At 41.0% G+C, this 21,287-nt stretch overlaps 1 protein-coding gene across 1 annotated transcript in view; it reads left to right on the top strand.

The window, feature by feature from the left end:
* The first annotated feature begins 1,124 nt into the window (after positions 1–1,124).
* PRLR (prolactin receptor) overlaps positions 1,125–21,287 on the top strand; it is a 148,900-nt gene continuing 128,737 nt past the window's right edge. Inside the window, exon 1 of the mRNA XM_012640511.1 lies at positions 1,125–1,346. The gene's annotated coding sequence lies outside the window, so the exon portion shown is untranslated. The remainder of the gene's footprint in view (positions 1,347–21,287) is intronic.

Here is a 21,287-nt window from a genome sequence, read left to right on the forward strand (position 1 = left end):
TTATGCCTATGCAGGTGCCTCTGGGCTTCCAATCCAAAAGGATCACCAACACATCCTGGAATTTTCAATGGCTTCCTGAGGCTTGGCAAGTGCCCACTGCTCACTGTGATTTGCCAGTTATTCCAGAGTAGCAATCGAATCCAAAGGGAAAGGTCCAGTCTTCCAATAACTTTCTTTTTTGAAACGCAATAACCTTTGTTTAAAATATTTCCTTGGTGGCCCTCTGGGTTACGTAACAATCAGATGCATTACTAATTAATAGCATCAGCCACTGGCAACTTACTTATTCAGGGATAACTATTTGATTCAGACAGCTGCTACTCTTAGTTTCAGTACTATTTTAGCAAGAGAAAATTTGGTGGTTTTTTGCAAGAGAAAAGGTGGTGATTGTGTGTGGTTTTGTTATTATTAAAAAAAAGTCAGAACAACATAGTTTTTGGCCAATAGAGTGCTGCTAATCCCAGTACTATTAGAAAAGGTAAATTCTGTATTTGTGGAAAACACAAAAGTGCGTGTTATTTAGCCAGCACCCATGTTTATGTATTATATTCATGTGACAGAGAATAAACACAGTACCCTGAAAGTTTTGGTGTTGGTTATTAAGAAAACAAAGCAAAACCTCCCTGGGTCACTATTTTCTTTTGCCCCTTTCTCTCTGACTCCTCCTTCTTCTCAGGGAAGGTGAGATTCAAGTCCCTGGAGCCCCCTCAAATATTGTTAAGCCGCTGTTCACTGTTACTCAGACATAAGGAAAGAAATTTGACACCGAGACACTCAACATCTTGGCTGCAAGAGAAATATCATCTTTGAGGTCATTCGACTTATTAAGACGTTTTTATTACTATCTTGTCTGTTTATTTTGTGGTACAGTCTCAATAGAAGATGTGTGGCCCCGGTCATGCAAAACCCATCTGGGGGGAATCCATTCTTTCTTCTCCATGTCTTCGCTGCATTCCGGCTCCCCCAACTACCTCCGTTATCCTGTAAAACCGGCAGGCTCTGGACATTTTGCATGCTGAAGAAAATCACTGTTTTGCCTCCAGCAAGGAACATAAATGTTGCAACATTGACTCCTCCTCTCATGAAGAAAGAGTGAACAAGTGCACCGAGTTGAGCTTCTTCTCACAGACGCACCGGGCTGCGGACTGGAGCGGAGGCTGCAATCCCCAGACGCCCGTGCTGCGGGCTGGGCTCTCCCCCATTCCCTTCCTGCCTCCCTCGCTCCTTCGCCGTCTTTCTGGATTTTACTGGCTGTTCGTGAAACAGCCGTACACACAACGGCTCTCCACGTCCCCGTGCAGGAAGTGCTCACGGACTGATATGGCAGACTTTGCTTCCCGGCAAAAGTGAGTACCCCGGAGGGCAAAGCCTGCTGCGGGCGGCGTGCGGGCGGGCGCCGTCCGGGGCTGCGGGTTCGAGGCCCGCGTGCGGGAGGGGAGCGAGGTGGCGGCGGGCGCGGGCTGCTTACGGAGACGCCCGCAGGCGGGAAAGCCCCGGCTCTGATCGCGGCCAACCTCGATGTCCCTTCTCAGAACTAAAAATACTCCAAGGTGGTTTACCTCCGCCACCAACAGCACCCCCACAACCCCAGCTTTCACAAATTGCACTGGGCACACATGCGTCTTTTAAAAAGGCATCTTCACATGCACCCTTGAGGATGAGTTTCGGCGTGATTGCGGGATTCTTAGAATGTAAATTATTTACATCAAAAGAAAACAATAGCGGGCAGGGGGAAGGGGACAGGGGATGCGATGACAGCTCCAGGGACTGGAGCGTCTCCCACCAGCGGCAGCGTCGCGGGCGTCTTGTGCGGAAAGTTTAGTGGCAACGTGCGTTGACCCGAAAGGTGTGGCTCCCCCAAAAGGCAGCGGGGGTACCGGGAGGTAAGCAGCCTCCGGGCTGTAACCTGGAGCTGGACCGAGGCAGGTTGACCTAAGCAGAAGAATTGGAGCCAGAGGGGAAGCTGGAAGGAGAACCCGCTGGAGGAGACAGGAGGAGGGAGCCATGGAGGGGAGGTCAGAGGAGGGGAAAGTCAGGCAAACTCTGGTAACTAGAGAGCCGGCACCTGTGGAAGGGGAAAGCTAGAGCCGGAGTTCTGGCTCCTGGAGTAGGAAAATATCCTTTTAGTGACCTCTACCTGTATCCAGGGGAAGCAGCCTACGTTGCCCTAATAACAGGCAACCTAGAGTTTTCAATGATTGGACTTGAAAATGGTTGCAAAACATTATTATTAATATAGAGAGGGATTACTTTGTCTTCATTCATCAAGTTGGCGGGCAAAGATTTCCCACCTGAGTCTCATGCTTCTTGGCCAATGGAGTGCTGCTAATCTCAGTCCCGGCCCTTGGTTTTGCAATCTTGGGCAAGACACTTGCCTCCTCTGGGCCTCAGTTTCTCAGAAAAATTTAGGGAAATTCATTATTTTATATATAAATGTTTAATGGGGTTGAAGTGCTGAATAGTGCAAGAAAGGAGCAGATAAAAATTTAAATTTCATTGGCTCTTAAAAGTTGGGGGTGATAGGTCCTTTTAAGAGTTAGCTCTGAGTCCTCTCCCTTGGGAGGAAATGCTCTTATGGAATAAAATTTTACATGCAATCCCCTGGGGGTTCATGAATACTCCCTGAAGACCATGCCTGAACCCCAGGTGAAAATCCCTTGTCTTTAAGTACCTGCATCAAGGCTGCCCAGCCAAGCCCCCCCAGCCAAGCCCTTGCTGGCAGATGGGCTGACTACGGGAGCAATCCGCAGCCCTCTGAGAGGTCCAGAGTCAGCCATGCTGCTGACCGAGTCAGCCCTCCTGTCGTGGGTGAGCTCCCCAGACAGTCTCTCAATGGCTACACCAGTTACTGCCTCCTAGAGACCCCTCCCCACAATTCTTTTAATGACTTTCCTAAGGTGATGGTCCTTACACCTAGAGTTTTCAATTCTACGAACAGCACTTGAAAGCCACCTAAAGAGAGTCACTGTCTGAATCAGAGTGCTCTTCAAGTCACCTAGTTGGATGTCAGACAGTGGGGCCAAGGCTTTGTTTGGAAATGAAGCACTATTTGCTCCACAAGTCATGGTGTCACTAGGCAATGGTGTTGTTTTGGACCTGTGTACTCTGTCTTTGAGGGACTAGGGACTCATACCTGTCGGGCCGTGGGTCCTCACTGGCAGTGCCAGCAGCAAGATGTAGCAGAAGACACATGGAGCTTTGGAGCCTGGCACACTCCAAATCTTGGCTCCCACACTTAGGCAAGTCACCGAACTTCTCTGACCTTCATTTTTTCTATCTGCAAAATGGGGAACAAAACTGCTCTTTTTTGCACAGATTGTTGGGAGAATGGAAATGCTCTTTGTATCATGCCTGGCCCATGGTCAATGATAAACTATTGTTATTAATATTAATGAAAGGTAAGTGTTCAATAGTCTCATGCTTTTTAGAGCACCTTACTCTCTCTCCTATGGGGCTTACATTAGCAGAAAAATGAGAATCAGAAGTTCTGGTCCAGTTATTCTGACAGAACAGTCGTAGGTGCAGAATAGAGAGTCAGGTTTACTGCTTCAACTGTGCTATGTCAAGCAGCAAGTAATATATGTCCAGGGCATGGATACTCTACCCTTCTCTCAGTTGTCTTTTGACCCATAATCTTGAATGCAAAACAGCTAGATTTCTGCCTTTGCTACAACAGCTTGGCATGGAAACAGGAGAAAGCCTATGGCTGGATCCATCTCTAGATAAGCCAGAAACTGTATCTGTAGAGAGAAATGTCTCCATTGTTATCTTGCACAGCTTGGCGCAGATTTAGCCAACTCAGCTTATACTCTGCTGGTCCCTCAGTTGCAAATAGCCAAATGAGGTAGCAGTGTAGGAAAGAAATACCAGAACCTTAAAAGGAAATTGAAAACCCACACAGCAGCCAAAGATTGATTGGTATATTGTGGCGAGGCATTCTTGCATGCAAAGATGACAATATTGATACCTACTATCCATTGAGTCTTCAAGATATACTAAGCACTTTCACCCATTACCTCAATTAATTCTCATAGTTACACTGAAGAGTATGAGTTATCATTTAAAGCTTTACAGATAAGGAAACTGAGGTTTATAGAAATTTACATAGCTTGTCCTGTCAGCATGGTGCGTAAAAGGCAGAACCAAGATTCAAGCCCAGGCCTGTCTGACTTGGACACTGACTTTTTTCCCGCTTCCCAGTGCTGCCAACCTCCCTGATATCAGAAAGTTACATTATGCCAGCTGGATTAAGATTCTTCTAAAGGATAGGAATAGCCATATCTGGTGGGTGATTTTAAGTGGTGTGAATATACTTTGCTCGTGATGCATATTAACAGGTAGCAACAACAAAATCACTTGTGGGAGAAGAATTTTCCTGATCCTTCCCAACCCCAGCTGTTGGACTCAAGATAGGAATGCCCAACTTCAGCAGATGAGGCTGGCTTTCTGCCACAGACTTCCTGGGTAATCTTTTTAGGTTAGAAAGAGCTCTGGAATTTTCCTTCTCTACCACCTTTAGAACTGGGCACCATTAACATTGACCTCCCTGAATAAAGCATGTATCAATTCTTTATTCAACAAACCCTTGCTGAGCTCTGTGCTGTGCTGGGCACTTGGTGACACAGTGGGGAATAAGGCAGACAGAGCTCCAGCTCTTGCAGAGCTGCTATGCTAGAGAGAGTAACAGATAACAGGGAGGTGAACAAATACATAAATAAGATCATTTCAGACACTGATAAATGCTATGAAGAAAATAAAGAAAAGATGAGGGCTAGAGAATGACAGGGCTTGGGGGCAACTTTAAGTAGGGCAATCAGAGAAGACTTTCATAAGAAGATCACCTAGGAACTTAAACATGCATTAAAAAAAAAAAAAAGGGAGCCAGGAGGTCTGGGGAAAGCACTGTCTTAGCAGAAAAATCTCAAAGGAAAGATCCTGAATTGGAATAAATGAGACAGTAGAGCCTCAAATCTAAAGATAGGCCCTTTAGAAATCAAATTAGGTTTTATATAGGGAGAATTATTGTTTGAATGCCTATTGCACTATTCTAGGCTGTGCTGTATACCTCATACCTATCTTATTTAATCTTACCAACAATCTGATGAGTTAGCTTATTTTTGTCTTGATTTTATAGTTGAAGAAGCGGAGACTCATGGAGGTTAGGGAGCTAGCCCAAGGTTACAAAGCTAGTATTTGAATCTCGTATTCTATTTTGCTCCAAAGCCCACAACTTTTTGCTAACACGGCATGTAGTCTTTGAGATAATCTCTTCTGAGAGTTAGTGAGAGAGCCAGCAGAAGGAAAATATCAAAAGTGTATTAGGTAGCTCAATATTAGCAATGATTCTACATGATATCCCAAATTTCAGTTAGTGCATCTAAACCCACACAGTCCATTATAGTAGGCACTAGCCCATGTGGCCGCTGAGCACTTGACATGTGGCTAGTCCAAACCGAGATGTACTATAAGTGTAAGGTACACCCTAAATTTTAAAGACCTACTATTTCCCTCAGAAGTAAAATATCTCTTAATTTTTGTATTGATTATATGTTAAAATGATAATACTTAGATGGTTTAGATGAAATATATTAAAATTAATTTCACCTATTTCCTTTTAATTTGTTTTAATGTGGCTTAATAGATATTTTTAAATCATGTATATGACTTACATTATATTTCCGTTGAACAGCACTGGTCTAGACTAATAAGTTGGCAAAGATACAATAGGAACTTTTCCCTCTGCTTCGAACCATAACTTTTTCCTATATTCTTGGCTCAGGCTCCTTTACAAGTCTGTCCCCAAATCCATTTATTTGATGAAGCCAAAGAGAAGAGCTGTCCCTCTTCCTTCTCCTTGACCCTCACCCTGCTGGTAAGCAGGTTATAATTTGAAGCCCACTACAAATGTCACTTTTGGACTTGATGAAATAGACTCAGTGGTTACACTCATCACCAAGACTAATCCCTTCACTCAGATAAATCTCAAGAGGTTTCCAAACATCCTGTCACCAAAGGGTCATTTAAAATCTAGATTTAAAGTTTTACCTTTAAATCACCTCCTAGTACAATGCCTTTGTAGTTCTTGGCACTTTGTAAAATCAGGCAAGGATATGCCTAAGGCTTCGTATTTTTGTGTAAAGCTCATTAAATAAGTCATCTCACGCAGTGATAAATGTTTCTCTCTCTCTGTCCTCTTAACTTAAAACCGCTTGAACAAAAAGCAGTCCCCATTTTCAGAAGAGCTACTCCAAGAGCATCACAAAAAGCTACCTTTAGTTTCTTTTGTCCACTTGCTAAAGTGGCCCCCAAATATGTCAACGAAATAAAGATATAAGTTCTTCCTGCAGCTTCGTGTACTCTGAAAGGAAAAGCAGTCAGATTCTGGTATTCTTGGGGGAACCCTCTGACCTGGGAGAGCAGAGACCTGGATTCTGCTTTTGTCTACTCTGCTGGTTTGCATGTTACCCTCACCTCCTCCCCCCAACACCCCCCTCACTTCCTGTAGTAAGTTTAGAGTTGAAGAGGTAATGCCACGTTAAGTGCTAATGGAGACATGTGCTATAAAAATTGGCCACAGATATGATTGACAACCTGAATACAAATGGCTTCTGCAGATATTTGCCTTCAGGGAGGAGTTGCCTTTATGTAGCTGGAGCAAAATGCTATGTAAGATTGTCTTGAGACATACAAATCACATTTGTTCATTTCCACTTGAAATCTAAATTTGGGGGGAAATGGCAGTAAAGAAGCTGATGTGAGTGAATCTCCATGTATCTACATCAACAGCAACATGCATTTTTCAGCATCTTCTAAGACAAGAGGTCTGTGCTAGACTCCGTGGGGAAATCAGAAAAATAATGCTACATCCTTGCTCTGGAAGAGCATATTTCTTAGTTGGGAGGATGGATGAAAACCTAAAACACCAGTAGCAGTGTAAGAGAACATTCTCTAAGTGTTACATGAATGATACAAACAATTAAAATGTGCAATTCCGGAGGGCAGCAGTCCCCTGAGCTCTAAGGTACACTGGGAAAGACTAGGTAAAAATGGGTTTTGAGGGCTGGAAGGCTGGACTCAAGACACATGGAGAGGAGAGAGCCATCCCAAGTAAGGAAAATGCACAGTGGTGTGGCAGTGGGAACGTGTGCGGGGTGTTTGGTGATGGGAGTAAGAACAGTTGGCCCAATTCAGCGGCTCCAGAGCTGAGCTTCACGTGGGAATCACCTGGGAAGCTTTTGAAAAACTATGACTGTCTCAGCCCCGCTCCAGAGCTTCCATTTAATCAATTTAGGATTGGAGCGTGGCATCAGTGGGGTTTTTTTTGTTTGTTTGTTTCTTATTTTTGTTTTAATTTCCCTCAGAATATTCTAATGTGAAGCCACAGTTGAGAATCACTGAGCAACCAAAGTTTTTATATCATAATCATAGGAAATAAAATTAAAGGAGTAATCTTGTAAAGGAGATTAAATGCACAACCAAAAAGTGTGATCTTTACTTTGTGGAACTTATATATACACATACATTTATATGTCGTCTTTTAAATTCTCAGATAATTCCTGTGGTGATTCTCACTACTTGGATGATATGGCGAAAGCCCTTTTGTGTAACCAGATGCCCCTTCCTGTCCTCTGTGTACTTTGGGGGTGCGCTGTAGTCAATCCTAGCTAAGTGTGGCGCAGTTGGTGTCTCAGCTGCTTGTATCCACGAGGCTTTGTGTACTCATCGCAGAGGGCTTTATTATCTTGTCCATTAGTGCCCACAGTAGTTATTTTATAACAGTCTGTAACCTTCCCTCACCTCTCCAACTTTACAAATTGGAAAATGGAGTTTAATTACTTGCCTTAGGCCATGAGGCTAGCTGGGTGATAGAGGTAAAATTATTAGTAGAATTCTCAGCCACTGAATTCCCCATATCTTATTAGACTCCCAAAGTGAGTGTACCCATCTCTTACTGGTGTTAGAACACCTGCACCTAGCAATGTTATTTCTTAGCTGAATGAGTGTCACAGATCAGTAGGTGAAGATGACTAGTCTACCTAGGCTGCCAACGCTGAGATTACATGAGCATCAGCAACCCATAGGCAGCCACATGGTCCCACGAGCCCCACCCCAGCCGCCTTGGAGCCCCCAGTCGAGTGAAGTTTGGTCATTTGTACTTATTAATACAATGCAGCCACTCTTAACCCCGGGAAGTGAAGGCTCCGGTTGCTGTTCTGATTTTACTTTTCTGATGCTCCTGTTCCCTGAAAGGATATCGACTTTTCGTTACACACTGAAAAAGGAGAAAAAAGCTTAGTGCTTTTTACAGCTACATTTTTAAAGAATACCTTATATGTGTTTCGAATTTCTGGATTTATTGCCAACAATGAGACTAGGGCAGGGCGGTGGGGGGCTGTCCTTCTGAAGGATAGTAAAAAGAAACCCAGAGTCCTGGCACTACAGCCTCTTTAGGACAAGAAGATAGGTCAGTTTGTGCCATCCCAAAATGGTTGGTTTTTTTTTTTTTCCCTCTGTCTCCAAATCCATTACTGATTTACGAACAATTTCCAAAAGCTTTAGCTATAGCAAAAAGCAAACCTGTAAAACAGTGATCCCCAACAGTGATTGCACGAGAGAATCAGCTCAGTAGCTTTAAAAATACCCATAGACTCACTGAATCAAGATTCTGGGAAGGGACCTGGACATCCGTATTTATTACATACTTATTTACAGCTCTCTAGGTGATTATAATGTGCATCCAGGACTAAGAACTGCTCAGCTACGATCCAAATCTTAATTACTTATTTATATTTCTTCTTTTGCCTTGTTTTAGATTCACCTGACCAAGAAAACCATCCAAATCATATTTCTGCTGGGTACAAATTCATCATTCTGCTCTTTGGTAAGCATGATTTTGAGCATAATATTAAATTTTCTACTTCTATAAGCAGACCCTGTACTGAGACTGGCCCTGAGTAGTCTCATGACTAAAATTTCTGTCTGTGCAATTTGGAAATCAAGTTTCCAGAAGCTTGAAAATTATGAGATTGAAAGATAAAGGTTAAGCTTCCCTACCACCCCTGTATTAGATTTCCCAATTGCTATGTTAATATTTAATTAACCAAGACTTGCTTTCTTGTCTCAGTCATTTTAAAGCTAATTAACTCCATTCTTGTTCTTACTCTTTTTAAAAATATAATTGCAACAGTAGTCTCCAGGGATTGTCATTGGGTAGACTTTACCGAGATAAAGTGGCCAAGAACTAACCAGGTCGGGTGACACCCTCTCAGACCCAAGAAATCATTTGGGTTGCAGAAGCTACTAGCATCAGATTGGGCTAGGGGAATAATGAATTTGGGTTTGGGAAAAGCCAATTCCAAGTCACCCTAAATATGGACGAACCTAGAATATGAAAAATGATGCTTGAATCAATAATCCAGTGTCTGGTTCAGTCTGAGATGCCAATTTCTCTCAGAAGATTGCATTAATACCAAAAAAGGAGCCAGGTTTTCATATTAGATTTGATGGGGGTGGTTGGGGATGGAAAATATGGAAAATGATGTCCTATTTTTACTTTTAAGGGATGCTGAGATTGCAGGATTAGGAGAAAATAAGAAATTGTTAAGTAGATTATAGGGAGAAGGATGGACAAAGACCTGCTGTTAGTCAAGTAACATGGGCATCAGAATTTTGTATTTACTCCACTAATATTTATGGAGGTTCTACTATATTCCAAGGACCCGCTACAGGAGCTGGAGATAGTGTGGTGATGTTCCTGCTTTTGTGGAGTTTATATTCCAGTCAGGGGAAACTGATATCCACATTAAAAACCAAGTAAATAAAATCAAATAAATTAGTGAGTGCTATGAAGAAAACTAAAATGAGGTAAAGGGAATAGACTTTGATGAGAGCCGCTTTTAATAGCTTGTAAGAGTTGCCCTCTTACAGAGTTGAGGTGGTAGCATTTGGGCCAGCACATCAATGCTAAAGAGAAAACCACACAGAGATCTAGGAGAAAGAAGGCTCCAGGCTGAGGGAACAGCAAGAGCAACGGTCCGGAGACTGGAAAAGGTTTGACATGTTCAGGAAACAGAAAGGACAGTAGTGTGGCTGGACCTTAGCAGGGAAGTGGTGAGAGTCCGAGTCTGGCAGGAGAAGAGCCGGGAGGGCCCAAGGGCATGGGATGGAGTCGGGAATTCAAGTGCTTTGAAAAAGTCATTAGGAGGTTTTCAGCAGGGGAGGGACACATTTGACATTGTGTTTTAGAGCTCTCTTCGGCTTCTGTGCAGAGAATGGATTGTAGACCGGAAGCAGAGAGACTGTGGGAGGCTGATCAGGGTACAGGCAAGAGGGGAGGGTGGATCACACTAAGGTGACAGCAGAGGAGCAGAAGAGGTGTTGAATTCAGGGTGGAATTCAGAGGTACAGTTGACATGGCTTTCTGGTTGACAGAGCTGGCAAAACTGTTGGTAAACCTAGTCCTTTCTGAGATCATTTGCTCCTGCCCTATCCCAACCTGGACCTCTGGCTTTGAACCAAAATAGAATAACATCTAGTGCTATTTGAAAACATTAGGAATTTTGACTTTAACTTATTTAAGCAGGGGAAAGAAAAAAAAAAAACACATCCCCACCCAAGGAGAAATTTGTTTGCTGCGTTTTGCTTCCTAACCATAAAAATTTCATCCTGTCTCATAAGTCTGTTCTGATGGATTTTGTTGTTTTGATTACAGTGCTTTTCATAGATGCTGGAAAGGTCACGTTCAAGTTAGTAGTTTATTTCTTTTCTGAGTATTTTGACACTTTGCCCGTATTTATCAAGTCCTTCCTGCTGTCAGATATTTACATGGGACTTTCTGTGACTGGTCACTGTCTCCATAATGCTAAGAACAGTCTTGTTTTAAAAATTTTATGTTTTAAAAATTTCATTCAATCCTCCCAGCCACCCTTTATAATAATAAATGGGTGCCCTTATTATTACCATTTTATAGATAAGAAAACTAAGGTAAAAAAAAAAAAAGGTTAAGTCATTTGCCCAAGATCGTACAGCTAGTAAGAGCAAAGCCAGGTTTTGAACTGACTCTGGCTGCTGCAGAGTTCTGGGTTCTTAGCCACCATATTGTGCCACTTTTCTATATAACTAAAGCTGCCACCTTCAGAACTAGACTTGTTTCTCCTGCAAAAACCCCATGATACCACTAGAAGGCGCTACACCTGGGCAGCGCTTTCAGCAGTGGGACTGGTGGGGAGATGGCATAATCCAGAGGCTGAATCCAGCCCCTCTGCGGAAGGGGCTCACATCGAAACCACCTACCTTCTGCCAAGCTGGGAGGCTAAGCCCCCCACCCCTCCTGATGAAACACCCTCTCTTCTCCACAAACCCTTTCTGCCCACTACTCATAGTTCCCGTGTGCCAGGCAGTTCCAGATTCTGCCTCCCAAGGTGGGCAGATCTTTGCTTGCAGAGAGCATACATCCTTGGGAGAGACAGAGAGTAAACTAACAAAGAAACAAACAAGAAAATAACAGGGAGTGATGAGTGCTGGGCAGAGAAATGAAACAGCATGATGGAGAGACTGGCAGCTATTTCAGACCACTTGGTCACAGAGGGCTTCATGGAGGAGGTGGGCAGCTTCTTCTCAAAGAACTGAAAAAACCAAAGTTACTCAAGAAATCTAGTTGCTCCCTCCAGCCATCTGAGGCTGGCCTTCAGAAACACACAAACAAAAAAGTTATTAATTTTTCTGTTGCCACATTATTTGCTTTAAAAATACTGATGGCTCCTCTCCAGAGTTTTATCAGTAGAAGTGAAATAAGCCTGGAGAATGTGATAGTTCACTGTCTTCTCTACCTTCCACTGTATATCTGCTTCTAGAAAATTCTTCTCTCAAGTTACTTGGCTTCCTAATAATCAACAAGAAAGTAACAGACCTTCCTCCTTCCCTAATGATAGAATTATCATGACGACAATGGGTTTAGAAGAGTTGAGGTTTATACAAAGAAATGCATTAAGATTTCTTTAACTTGAGTAATGATTTTTTCAGCAGTGGCTATAAAGGCAGTAATTGTGATGACTTGTTTTCCATGCTATAAGTTCAAACTTGTTATATATTTTAATTAAGTAGAAAGCAATTTTTTTTTGCTCCAGTGCCATAGGACAATTTTCAATAGAGATGAACATGCATTCGCTGGAAGTGTTGGATTTATCTAATCAAGTCATCAATCTGTTCATTCAACTGTTTGATTTTCAATGAAAATTTTATTTTAAAATATTATACAATACATGTCAGCTATTTCTTAAGGTTGTCTTAACTTCCAAATTCAAAACTGCAAAGGCAAAAAGGAACTATAGATATAGTTGCATCAAACCGTACTCTTAATTAAGTTTGGAAGATTGTATTGGCTACATCAATAATATTTGAAAGTTATTTCAAGTCTTTGAATATTCTCCAAATAGCTCAGAATACTACAGACCTCAATTTTTAAAAAATGTATTTTCAAATCAGTAATGTAAATTCCTTCTTTATTGGAATGTTTTTGGTTAAGTATTTAGTGGAAAGTAAGGGTGAATATGTATCAAATGTAGGTGTGTCCTAAGCTAAAACCGAGTCATGCAAAGCTCAGAGCAATATGATGGCAGTTATGTGATCATGGGGATGACTCCATTGCCTCATTCAGGGTTTGATTCAATGAGTTTTATTTTTCTTTTAGCAACTTTTCTGATTTTACTTTTCAAAGGACATCATAAAAACCATAACACCATTCATAGCTGTGACTTTTAAAATTTTCTCTTTGTATATGACTTAAAATTCAAAGGTACAAAAGAGTATTCATAAAAAATATGTCTCCCTGTACTTCAGCCTTTACAAAAATATACCATGCATATGAATATGGGCCGGATGTCCTTTTTAAATTATCGCACATCTGAGATGCTATGATTCCATGAAGCCACAGCCTTCAGACTATTGCTGAAACCCCAGTGGTACTAACACTGACTCTGTATTGGTCCTGGAGCATCCTTTCTAAACTCAAGTATATTATTCAGTGTGGCTATTTGAGGACAAACAGCAGTACTTTCAGAGAATGATTTATCTATCAAATATGGAAGAAGAGATGAAATTACACAAGATGCCCACATCTGGGTATTAGTGAGCATGTGCTTTTAGCGATGATTTTACAAATAATCCAAATGGAGTTGTTAAGTAGCAGGGTGAGAGTCCTGGGATCTATGCCTACTTGGATTCAGTCTTCTGCAGAGATTTGGCAATGTTGGGGCTCACTTGAGCCCCAAAGCTGGCATGCATATCCACTTTCAAGAGGCTGAAGAGATAAGCTCCTCTCTGCATCGGAGGCTGAGGTCATCACAGGTCTCAGAAGTCTTGGCAGAAAAGGATTGCATGGATTGGATGTCCAGAAGGATAGGTGGAATTGAAAATCAGTCAATGGAGCTAGCTACTTGTTAAGATTTGGGAAGAGAAGGAGGGAAGCCAAAGCCTGTGGCCCAAAGGAGAATTTTAAAATGTACTCATTTCAACCGTGGTGTTACCCCATAACCTTCCTGTATCACCTCGTGTCATACAAGCACATGCTTCTTGGTCAACACCGCTACACCATGAGCTACCTGAGGGCAGGATTATAACTGATTTTCCTTTGCATACGCTGCCCCAGAGCCTAACAATGTCTTTCGAATTGCAATATTCAGTAAGTGGGTTAAACTTTTCAGAAATTAATATTTTAAATCATCACATATTACAGATGGTTAGAAACTGAATCTTTGTCAGCCCATCTAAATTCAAACCAAATCACTGTCCATGTGGCCTAAAGAAATGGAAATTTGGCCGGGCGCAGTAGCTCATGCCTGTAATCCTAGCACTCTGGGAGGCCGAGGCGGGAGGATTATTTGAGCTCAGGAGTTCGAAACCAGCCTGAGGAAGAGCGAGACCCCACCTCTACTAAAAATAGAAAGAAATTAATTGGACAACTAAAAAATATATAGAAAAAATTAGCCGGGCATGGTGGTGCATGCCTGTAGTCCCAGCTACTCGGGAGGCTGAGGCAGAAGGATTGCTTGAGTCCAGGAGTTTGAGGTTGCTGTGAGCTAGGCTGACGCCACAGCACTCTAGCCTGGGCAACACAGTGAGACTCTGTCTCAAAAAAAAAAAAAAAGAAGTAAGAAACGGAAGTTTGCTAATTACCTAGATAAGTCTGGACTCCAAGATTGTAAGGCAGCAAACTGTCTTTTGTTTTGACCTGTATCACAGGTTGCCCATGGTCATCGCACACTAATGACCAGTTGTATGCGTATCTCATCTAGGGGGTCCCATAGAGTAGTATGCGAAGCCGAAAGAATAAGTTCACCTGCTAATTTCACTTCTCCACTATCATCCTACTCCATTCCAGAAAGAATTCCTTTGCCTCCACTTACCCCACTAAGATGTCCCAATAAGCCCCCACCTCCTTTTTTGTCTTCCTCCCACTTTATTATCTGTTTTCCTCTGTGAAATGTCTTCTTCCTCTGAACTGAATGTTCCTAAGAATGTGCCAAAGAACACCATAAACCATTCAGGCCACTATCGTTCAAGAAATGAACATTCCCATCATTTGCATTTTAATACCAGTGGTTCAACCCAGAGTCTCTACTAGTGGACACTTCACTAGCAGCTGGGTGAGGGAAACATTTTGAGAGCCCTGTGAAAACCTCCTATTACTCACACCTTGCAGTAGCTTCTTCTGATGTGTAATACTACAATTGCAAGAAGCTTTGTTGATATCCAGCTGAGTGCAAAGTAAGCCCTAAATACCAGGGTCCTTACTTCTGTTACTAAATATCAATGGATTAGACTCTTCCAGGGACCCAGAACTTGCCCTCATGGTGAGAGTCTTCTGTACATCTTGCAAATGAGAGCATTTATTGGAATCAGACAGAAAACACAGATCTCAGCTCTAATTTTTCAGGGGTGAAGTTGTGGAGCACGTCAGTTACCTCTCTCCACCTTACTTATTCATCTGTACAATGAGGATACTAAAAACATATATTCTAGGGTTCCTGGGAGAAAAAGACAATATTAGGCATGTAAAACACTTGGCAGCAAGGAGACTCCATGCTGAGGATGATGCTACTAACACCATTCATGGGCGTCATTAGTACCATCCTCACCAAAGAGCTCATGATTTAGTGGGGGAGATCAACAAATGTCAGTCAACAAGGCAAAAATCCAAGGGCATGGAGCAATTGTTGAATCTGAGCTCATTACAAATCAATGAGCTTCAAAGGCCCTAAAAAATTGTTGGCCATTCAGTTCTATCTCTCCCCCTTCTTGCACTTCACCTACCAATATTGTTCTTCTGGTTGGCAGCCCTTATAAAAGAATTTACCTTCTCTGAATATAAAGCAATATGTTTCTTCTTCCTATGGAGTTTTCTTCAAAACTGTGCCACTGAGAAGTTGCATGACCCTGTGGAAGGTTTACTAAACTTCCTCGGAGCCTCAGGTTCCTTGTTTGTAATGATGGAGAAGTTCATGCCTACATTCCAGGACTACTTTGAGGGTGAAGTAAGATAATGGATGAGAAGCTTCTCATCTATAGTTGGGTCTCAGTGAGTTTGCCTCTTTCCTCTGGGACCAAGCTGCATTCAGACAGTTTGAGCAGTGTGTCACACATGGAGGAAAGGCACTGGAATGATGACAAATAGTTTGTGGATTTCTTGTGTTGTGCACTCAGCCACAAATGGCATGCTTTCAAGGCCATTGTTCTTGCCAAATACTTATCTGGAGAGCTAGGTTATGAGCCTTTGGAACCCAAATCTGATAAGTATGCAGGAAAACTCCTCAAGAGAAATAAAGCTAAGAGGTTAGCTGAATATACCTTCTCTATTTGTCCTGCATTTGATGCCAGCAGGCAAACCAGAGCCTGTTGGGCAGTGTACAATTCTCAGAAATGAGGCCAGAGTAGAAGCACCTGTTCTTCCTTTAGCAAAGCAAGGGCAAATGGAAAAGCCTAGAAATATATCATCAGCACCACTGGCAAGAGGCACATTGGGAAGCACCATTGGGAAGGCTGGAAATGTGCTGGGAAAAATCATGTTGCTGGTGGAAGCATACCTCCCTCCTGGAGGAGAGTGCCTCAGACGAGCCTCAGACTGGACAAAAGCTGGGCTCTGCAGAACTGGGCCCCAGGCACTGAGGATTGAAAACCAACCTAACAAAGCATGTCTGTTTCCATTTGTAAGAGATGTAATGATAGGGGTTTTGTGACTCACCAAACTACCTGGAAGGCCAAGCAATTATAAAAGCTAGATACCTGGCTTCCTCTGGCCAATAGAGAGGCCCTCAGGCTTGAGGAGCTGTGCGCCACTAGTCCAAGGTGGCTGCACCAAAAGGAATAGTCAGGTTTAGACACTTATTATTGTTCACTATTTAATTTTGGTTGTGTCCATTTATTTCTAATTCTTTAAACATTATTGTGATTAGTGGTGTAAAAAAAAAAAAACTTTAATTTGTGAACAGAGCCTATAGTAAGAATCCAATAGCAAAAATCTACAAAAAACTAAAATAGGTATAAGAACAGCAATAACGTAAGCTCCAAATATCCTGTGTTGTGTGGTTAAGGTGAGGAGCAGTAATGAACAGGGAATGCTTTGAAATCTAAGACATAATCCGAGTATAATAACTTGTGGACTTCTTTTAAAACAGAAATCACATGTGGCTTAGGGAAGTCATCAACCGAAGCATAAGCTATGCTTGTGGATTGTCACCAAGTTATCATGAAGAATCAGTACGTAAGGACTTGGCAAATACATATTCAAACGTCAAACTTCTCCCCACAGTGTATTTCATGGAGACCTCCTTTACGAAGTGGCCACTGATCAAGTCCTTTTCACTGATATTCTTTTGGAAGCAATGAATTTTAGACAGGATGTGATTATTGTACAATGTGTTAGGGAGCTCTGATTATCCAAACAGAGCATTATTTATTGGCAAAGCATTAAGCTTCTCCAGACTCTTTCTTCTGTGTAAGTAGGTGGCCGCTATTGAGACTTCCTTTTTGTGGGCAGATTTGCCCAACAAATGACAAGTATTCCGTGGGAGTGGGGAATGATACTAATCATTGCTGATGATAATTGAAAATGAAATTCCCTTAATGAATCTCATACTTGGCTACTGAGCCAGAGCTCCATACTTGAAGAGTTTAATCATGATGTCTCAAAATTAAGATCTTAACCATTAACTACTATTGCTTTCCCCACTTCCTCCCACTCAGTTCTGACAGAAAATTTAAATTCTCTAGGGGATTCGATGTTTTAGAAAACATGAAAGAATCTTAATAGTGTCAACCCCAAAATAGCAACCCCCTTCCTTCTAATTGCTATCCACTTGTCAAATATGAATTAGATACAGTTATGAACTGACTTCTCCCTTCTCTACCTTTTACAATGGTCTCTGTATTCTGAGTGCTGCCATTAGAAGACAGACCCAGGGATTTGCCTTTGTTCCAGAATACGTGTTTCATTATGCAGAGTGGGAACAAAAAAAGCCTCCAACGGAATAGTTTCCTAAATTGTTTTCTTATATAACCGTTTGGGCAATATAGCTATTGTGATTACCAAGTCAGGTCATAATACATGTATACAAGTTGATTTTGTACTAGGGGACTTCCAAAGTCATGTTATAATACATGTATACAAGTTGATTTTGTACTAGGGGACTTCCAAAGTCATGTTATAACACATGTACACAAGTTGATTTAGTACTAGGGGACTTCCAAAGTCATGTTATAACACATGTACACAAGTTGATTTAGTACTAGGGGACTTCCAAAGTCATGTTATAACACATGTACACAAGTTGATTTTGTACTAGGGGACTTCCAAAGTCATGTTATAACACATGTACACAAGTTGATTTCGTGCTAGGGGACTTCACTGGGGGAAAGAAAGGAAGTCACTGTTTCTGAAGACTATGATTTTAGTTTCTTTGTGGGTAAAGCATTGCTGATCTATTTGGCGTACAAGGAAGTGCAGTATTTTGATCTAAAAATCAGAAACCCCTGATCTTAATTCGAGCTAACCTTATAACATCACTTTGTACTTCTGAATTTCATTTCCCAACAATTCCATGATTCTTAGTATATGGGGAGCCCAGAATTAAAAGACATCAAAAAGAGCTAAATGTAGTCAGAAACCTGCTTACTTGACAGCTTCCTAAAATTTAGGAAGCATCTTTAACTTGATTACCAAACTTCCAAAGATATGATGATCAGGTAATTGGTTAATGTGTGTTTTTTCAGACTCTTTCAATGATTATCATAAATTGCTGGCCTTGCCAAAATTCTACACCTACCAAGAGGAATTATCTAGAAGAACTTATATTCATCCTACATCATGTGAACCTCAAATAGTAAGGGTGTACCTAATATGTTCTACACTGGAGTCAGCAAATTTTTCTCTGAAGAGCCAGATAGTAAATATTTTTAGGCTTTGTGGGCCATACAGCCTCTGTCACACTTAATCAATTCTGCCCTTGTCACACAAAAGTAGCTATAGACAATGTATCATTGAATTAATATGGCTGTAGTCCAATAAAACTTTATTATCAAAAACAGTCAGAAGGCCAGATTTGGCCCATGGTCTGTTCTAGATTGATTTATCCCCAAATCCATTTAACATATTAATATTTTAATTGATATTACATTAATACCTTGTGAATCTGTGGTCATATCATACATGAATTTATCCAAACATTTATTTAATCTGTTAATAGTTAGAGCCAATATTAACACTACATCATGAATCTGTGGCCAAGTCATATACAAATTGTTTAAAGCCTTTGTTTACTATCATATTTGTAGTCAATAACAAACACACCTTGAGGTAGCAAGTATCTTAATTATCTGTTGGGTAATATAGCAGATACTCTCCCCTTTTCTTAACTCTTTCTGATGCAAGAGGTTTTACATAATTATAATATTGGGAAATAAGTCTATCCTGTTCCCATCTGTCTTGATATTAACCTTATCCTGTTATGGCTTTTATCTTTGCAGACAGAATAGTTGAAATCTTCATGATTGTTCTTAAACAACCCCTACTCCCTCATCTCCTTGATCATTTTATGCCTCCATCACTGGGTCTCTTCAGGCTTTGTGAATCCTTGAAGTGTAGAGATTAGATTGGAATGGAGTGTTCCAGGTTGGTCACATCATCTCTTCTTAATGAGACCCAGTTGTACCTTTTGACTATGGCAAGCAATAAACCAAGTCAAAAGTGTGAAAGTGATGAAGAAATTGAGAAAGTCCAGAGGATTTTGGGGAGAGCAAAATGAACTACATGAAAAGAAATCATTGACTCTTGCAAAATGCTCTAAGCTGGCTACTGATGCATTCCATAATTCCTTTAAACCTTAGTTGTGACCACAATGAAGCTTTCTGCAGTGTTGAAAAGAATAAGAACAAAACCAACATCCTGCTTTGCCTAGGAATAATCCTGCAGTAATTTAGAGTCAAGATCTCTAGCTAGAGTTTGTCTCTGATGGATACTAACCATGAAAAGAGTTTGCACAAACCATATGCTTTCTGTGGGATGAGAAAATCTTGGACATAATTTATCATAATGAGCCAAATAACTCTAGACTGAGCTTTGCTGCCCAGATAAGACTATATTTTTAATCTGGGAAGATCTACTCTTACATTGAATTCTCTCCTCTACCCTCCTGACCCAGTGGGAAAAATTAACCCAAATTTACTGAGGTCAGTCATAAAAGGAATTGTGAATTGTGTTGTCTTTGAAAGTCTTGTGCAAAGGTTTAAATTAAAATTTATCATAATCATCACTGGGGAAGATCCTGAAACATTCATAAAACAAATATCTCTCAAACCCTAAGACACTGTGCTGGGTGCTAGAGAAATAATAGTGAGCTGAGTAGTCTCTGCCCACACAGAGTTTATAATATAGCAGGGGAGCAGGTGTCAATACATTTGTTAGTATGGTAAGGACAACAAAGGAGAGAGATGTTATTCTGTAAGAGAGCAACTCTGAGAAAGTGATGGTTAATTTAAGATCAAGATGAAAAGGAAGAATTTTCTCAGCAAAAGGACCAAGACGTGCAAAGGCACTGAGGCAGGAGGGAGCATGCAAATATGGGGGAATGGAAGAAGCACAGTGTGGCTGAACCAAGCTGAGCAAAACATGAGAAGAAGCTGGAGAATGTGAGAGAGGCCAGGCCACAAGGGATCTTGAGGAGCCATAGGAAGCTTTTGCGGTGTTTGAAGTAAAGAAATAGCATGATCTGATTGGTATTCTTTAAAAGAACCACTCAGGCTACTCTTTGGAGAACACTGTGGGAGACAAGAGTAGATGCCTATAGACTTACACAGAGGTTAGAGCAGCTGGTAACAACAATGGTAACTTACCTGGTCTACTTTACTAAATATACACCAAAAGGTGGCCCAAGCCCACTTATCATCGCACAGGTAACATATTTTCATTCAGGAGCATGTGGAAATAAATGTTGTACCACACAGCTCAATTGACACTCCCCAGTGGGTTTTAATACTTTGGGATCTCTGGCACATACGACAGAGGATGAGAAAGGAAATTTAATTACTTTGTTTAAGAACACAGTAGACATGAATTTTTTTTTTTTTTAACATCACTTGGTATTTCGTCTCCATGAATTATTTCCAGCAATAAGCCAGCTAGTTAGTTGGTTTATCCTCCAGGACTGCTAAATTCTGAACAGTGGGTCTTAAGTACTCTTTGGACTTTGAAGTTTTTGTCTTTGTTTTTCACCACCCCTCTACTCATTTTCCCCCGGAAAAGGAATCTTTAGTCTTTTCTTTGATCGGTGAAATCTAAGAAAGTTTCATTTTATTTTATTTGGTACTTTAAGGAGATGGAGGAAAGTAATTTTGTGTAAGAATAGAAATGCCAGCTGTTCAGCATATTATGAAGCCAGTTCCTGAAGTTGGTGAAATATTCGAAAAATAGATTCTTGTATAGGCTTAAAATTTGTATAACTTTTTTTCTGATGTTTTAGAATGGAATAAAGAAAATTATATCACCCATGATCTCATCACCCAGAAAATTTGAAAAACACTGTTTATATATGGTGAAATTTTTTCCTCTCTCATTTTTTAAAAAAAATCAGGAATATGTTATATACATATTTTTCAAACTCTTTTTCTTAAATTTAATGCTATATGATAGTCAATAGTATATGTGTATGTAAGTAGTCATAAATAGTTTCTAAAAACTTGTTTTTTAAGCTTATGTAACATTCCATCATATGAATGTACTGGTTTTGCTAATTTTGTAA

This window comes from Propithecus coquereli, unplaced genomic scaffold (genome assembly GCF_000956105.1).
Source record: "Propithecus coquereli isolate 6110/MARCELLA unplaced genomic scaffold, Pcoq_1.0 Scaffold154, whole genome shotgun sequence".
Classification (NCBI taxonomy): Eukaryota; Metazoa; Chordata; class Mammalia; order Primates; family Indriidae; genus Propithecus; species Propithecus coquereli.